Source organism: Fringilla coelebs, assembly GCF_963513975.1.
Source record: "Fringilla coelebs genome assembly, chromosome: 12".
Lineage (NCBI taxonomy): Eukaryota > Metazoa > Chordata > Aves > Passeriformes > Fringillidae > Fringilla > Fringilla coelebs.
This window is the reverse complement of record NC_140038.1, coordinates 14,305,318-14,310,873: the sequence shown is the minus strand read 5'-3', so window position 1 is coordinate 14,310,873 and position 5,556 is coordinate 14,305,318.

Below are 5,556 nucleotides of genomic sequence, written 5' to 3'. Positions count from 1 at the left end.
GTTGTGCTGGAGATTGTGCTTACAAAGCCAGGACCAGTGTCACACAGAGCTTTAAACCTCACTTTAATTTTGGTGCAAATTATTCAAAACGAAGTGTTCACAGCACTGCTCAGTAAGCTGAGGAATTCCGTCAGGAATTTGAGTTACGTTGAAAAATGGAGACGGACTTTTTTCCTTCCTTTAAATAAAAGCAAAACAAGAACCTCATCACCAAGAACAGCTCCTACCAACAGTAAGCTGGATCATTTTTAAGCCAGCAAGGAGTCTTTGACTGATAGCCCTGTGTGTATCAAATCTCAGCTGTGCTGCGGTGGAGCCCTGAGCAACAACACCCACAGCAGCACAGCACCTGTGCCTCCTCTACATCTTTATTAATGATGTACAGCCAGCCCCTGCTGCTCACCAGAGCTTACCTCCAGATTTATGGCCAACTTCCAGGCCTTCCCAGAGCTCTTAATTGATGATAACACAGTGTTCATGCAGGAGTGTCCCACGCCAGGGGCAGGGCAGGGTGGCCAGCAGGTCACAGCACAGGAGGGCTGCCAAAGTCCTTCCAGTGCAGGCAGGAGAAGTCCCAGGGAAGAAGCAAGTGTCTCCCAGATAACGAGCTGCAAAGTTGCTTTTGCAGCCTTTGTAGAGTGGAGGTTGCTTTTTTTAGCCTTTGCAGAGCATGTATCAGGGCTGTAAAGGGGCAGTTTGGTCACTTACTCCTGCAAGGTGTCCCCAGGAGGGTGGCTGCAAAACTGCTGAAGTCTGAGCTAAGCCTTTTCATCCCCCACCAAGTCATTGCAATCCAGTTCTCAAAGGGTAATCTCTTTTTCCCTTTTTTCAGCATGATTTGATTGTATCTAAACCTCCCCAAATTCCCACCTCAGCTCCAGCTTTCTGTTACATTTTCCTGTTTTTTCCTGCTATGTTTTTCACTTTTGCCTGTATTAAAGGGCTGGTAGGTTCCAAAAGTGGTGTTCCCTGGGGACCAGGGGCTTTTCTCACACCAGGAATTACAGAAGTGGTGATGTGATGGTTCAAAGCTTCCTTGGCACAGCAATCAGAAAATTATCAATATTTTCCTAATTCTTGGGGAAGGAGGGGGGTCAGCAGAATGGCTGCTTTGGACTTTGGCCTTTTTTCAGGACAGAGTCCCTTGGGAGGCAGCTCCTGAAGGGCAGAGGAGTTCAGGAAGGCTGGATATCCTTCAAGAAAGAAACTCTAAAGGTTAGAGGCCATCTCCACATGCCAGAAGATGAGCCAGGGGGGAAGACTGGCCTGGCTGAATTACAAGGGTGTTGTGAGGTTATAGAGGGAGAAAATTAGAGGGGCCAAAGCCCAGCTAGAGCCTAACCTGGCTATTGCTGTGGAAGGTGTTGCAAAATGTTTCTATAAACACATTACAAAAAAAAGGAGGGCTAAGGAGAGTGTCCATCCTTTATGGGATGGGAGGAGAAACTTAGTGACAGAGAAAGAGGAGAAAGGTGAGGAACTTCATTAGACCTTCTTTTCCTTGGTCTCTAACAGTGAGGGCAGTTGTTCAGCAGGTACCCAGCCCCCTGAGCTGGAAATCAGGGATAAGGAGCAGGATGAAGTCCCCATAATTCAAGAGGAAATGATCAGTGACCTACTCCACCAGTTGGACACTCAGATACTGTGGGGGAAGTGGTGAATCAAAACTATTTAATAGGAAATGATCCTTTCCAGTACCTTTTTTTAGCCATCCCAATAGAACTTTGTTAGTAATATTTCATTAAATTTGACAAGGTGATGACAAAAGGCTATAGAAAGGTATTCAGCTTTATTATAGCCCACAGTACTTTTGCATAAAGGTTAATATGGACTCTCCACTCCTAATAATTAAATGGCAGTACTTCTGCTCAGAATACTCAAACCTTATAGTCCTGCCCTTTCAAGAAGAATACTTTGGTTTACATTCTGTCCTACTTCACTTTTCTTCTGTGGTTTTCCCCATCAAAAGGCTACATTTGCAGAAATTTAGGGATTTCTTCTCTTTCCTCCCAAAGTACAACTGGATACACTACAGTAAAATACAAAATAAAATCTACTGATCAAGACAATTTGAAAGCTGACAACATATTTTGTTCCCTAACTATATATCCAAATCATCTCCAAAGTATTGTAGTCTTCTCTTGGAGCTGATAAGCCATTTAAAATGCATTATACTGGTGACAGACAAGCTGGCATTTGCTACAAGCATTTTTATGATTCAGTAGTTTGCAGAGAAAGTAGAAAACTAAGTAGCAGATTTACAGTATAACAAAATAAAAGCAGAGATCTCATCTGCCTGATGAACGACTAGAGCAGCTTTCATCTCCAGATTTGCAATAGTTTGCCTGAAGGTGGAGAACTCATTGCTTAGGATGTGATAATGGTACCCCCAAGCTACAATCACACTGCGTCTGCTGAAGACTGTACACATGCAGGGGGTGGAGAGATTCCTAACTCTGGGGCAGCTTCCATCTAAGCAAGACATGTAAGTGCAATAAATTTGAAAGAAAAAGGACCCCCAGTGTGAAGAGAAGTGCCCATAAATGTATGTGGGCCCCAGCAGCCCTGCCTGGCTGGCTGCTCTGTGCAGCCCTTGGCTCTGTGGTGAAGGTGCCACAGTAGACGTGGTGCTTTTCAGAAATAAACAAATTCAAGGGCAACTGCAGCTGAAAGGCCATTACATACATAGAATTTGGCATCAACAGGCAGGCAGATAGAGCATTCCTGGCTGTCTTAAGCCTTAGCAAACAGATATTAGATAATGCCTCCTTCTTGGCCAAGCAATGAGTCAGTGGTTGAGATGAAGGGGGAGCTTTCTTGACTTCCATTCTCCACATCTGACCAGAGATCATGCCAGCTGTCTACGCCCACACATTTGAAAAGGTCACAACATCTGCCTGTCCCTCAGCACCAAGGGACACACTCAGCCCACCTTCCACTAAGGGTTAACCAGGCTGTTCTGAGTTAAAATGTCCTAGATGGTGAGAGAGTGATGGAAAATTCAGACAGTCCCAGCATACTCTTATTCCTCCTCTCCATCACCTCTAATCTTTCACCTCCCTCTGTTAGGGCTTAGAATCATGAACTCACAGAATTATTCAGGCTGGAAAAGACCTGTAAGATCATCAAGTCCAGCCAGTTCCCTCTGTATCCTACCCTAGAAAAGCCCTACAAGTCAGTTCCCTTCCCACAAAGGAAATGGCCATGAGGCACTCTCAGATCTGGGCTTATACTGAGCCTTCTAAGGCCAGTGGAAATACTGGACAAAACCATTGCATTTTCTATGCACAGACTTTTTGGTGCTTTCCATAGGATTTTTAAACCATGAGTAATGTCACCTTTCAAAGATTTGTCCTATATTTGAACCTTGCTCACAGTCACCCACTTGCTTAGCTGTAAACATGATTTTAACAAAGCCATTTCAACATCTTAGTTAATTTAGTTCTGAGGCCTTTCTCTTCCAGAGTGTGTAATTAAACTAAAAGAGCCTGGAAAAGCCCCTTACAGTAAATAATTTACAAGTTCCTCCCTGGGGACATTTTTTAATTATAACTCCACTGGTCAGATCTTACTGAATAGTCTGAGATAGCATTCCCCGCTGAGATCCTGAAATATAATTAACTTATTCCTTTGGTAATGGTGTTTTTCCTTAGTCTATCTATTTCCTATGCAGGGCAGGCAGATTTGTTTATAAACAAAGTGGAGATTGATAGACGCTTTGTCACGAGAGCAGCAATAATGGCAATCGCTGTGCCAGACGGGAGCACGTCCGTTTGAGGAAAGATGATACTGTTTTGAAGCAATTTTTATAAATCCTACCCTGACAATCCAGCATGGAGAGATAGAAGAGAGCAAGCAGACAGCCCCGATTCCTCTCAGTCTTGGCAGCCTGCCTCGCTCCCCGAGTGCCACTTCATGCATAGCAAACGTAAATAATCCTGACGCGCCCCCCACCCCCCTAACCTTTGTGCTTCAGGAACACTGCTATATACCATCAAACTGACAGTGATTTCATGTTCTGTGGCAAAAAGAAAAACCCTGAGCGACAGCAGCAAGGCTGGGAATGTCAAATGAAAACTGCCACATTTATTTAGCTCCGTGATTCTCAAGACAATATACATAAATACCATTTTACTATCCCCACCAGCTAAATGTTAAGAGCTATCTGCATCAGCCAGGGTCCTGCAGCTCCCCCAGTCTGGCTGATGAGCCTGTAATGATCAACTCCTGACTCAGGAGAGGCTGGCAAGGAACAAAGCACCAGCTCCTCTTGTTCCCAATGATACAGTACATTAAATAGTCTCCTCATCCTTTCCCACTGCAGCTGTAGCCAAAAGGGCAGTTTGGAGTGAAAGGGGGAGAGAATGGCTGCACGAGGGACTGCAAAGTGATCTGAGACATAAGAACTTTGGGGACACTCATTGCCTCAAGTCCTGAAAACCTTCAAAGCTTGCTTGCTTTTTCTACACCAATTAGTTCCAGCAACTCCAGTGAGCCCACAAGGACAAAGCTTGGTGCCTGTCTGCGGCTGTGCTGGATGAGGGTTTGTATTTTGCATCCAAAATCTTGTCTTTCACTTCGCCCCCTCCTATTCTGAACTCTCACACAACAAAACCAAGTCCTTGTCTCTCAGCCCTTTGTTTCTGTACAGCTGCTAGTGCTGGCTCTGAAGCCTCTTCCCCATATGCTGGCCTTTCTGCACACAGTTGTTCACCTGGTAATATCCCCAGTGAAATACCTACAAGCCAGGCAGCCCTAATTCTAGTGAATAAATCAAAGTTCAGACAGCAAGATCAAAAGCTAAGCCAATAGGTTAAGCTAAGCTAACCTAATATATGCATTTAAAACATGTATCGGATGCAGGTTCCAGGTTTCTGCTGTGACAAGCGCCGGCTTGAGCGTGGCTTTGTTGATGTTGGTGGCAGGCTGTGCCATATGGCACAGTGCTGAGCCTAATGTGGTAGGTGAACTCAAGCAGCTTTGCAGACAAACCCAGAAACAGGCCTGCCACACACAAAACCTGCCCCATTGCTTCGTTTTGTTGCTCTCCATGTGCTAATAGAAGTTCAGGAATGAAGGGATTAAAATACTGACACGACAGAGATTGTAAAAGAAAAAGGTCAGATTTTCTTATCAGTTTTATTCCCAGAGGTCTGGAATGGCAGGACTTCCTCTTGTGAGGCAGCACAGCTGGCAGCACTCAGAGCTGAGAGGACCTGGGGGATGCTCCAACACCAGCACCGATGCTGTCACCTCAATTTCTGCTTGCACCAACCTTCATGCACCCACGGACAGCCCTGCTGTTTGCAGGGTGACTCAGTGTGATAAGGAAGCATGGAAGGCCAGCTCTGATCACCACTGTTTCACTGAGCAGCCCATATTGCAAAGGTTCACAGGTACTGCAGGCATGGTTTTGTTCACAAAACCACTTGTTGTTGAGGGAGCCTTAACGTCTTTCCACTCTGGAGCTGGTCCTTGAGAATTAATGGATTTTTTTAATGATGACACAGAGTAGTTTGGTGAAAATAAACACACTGATTTATTGATTGAGGGAAG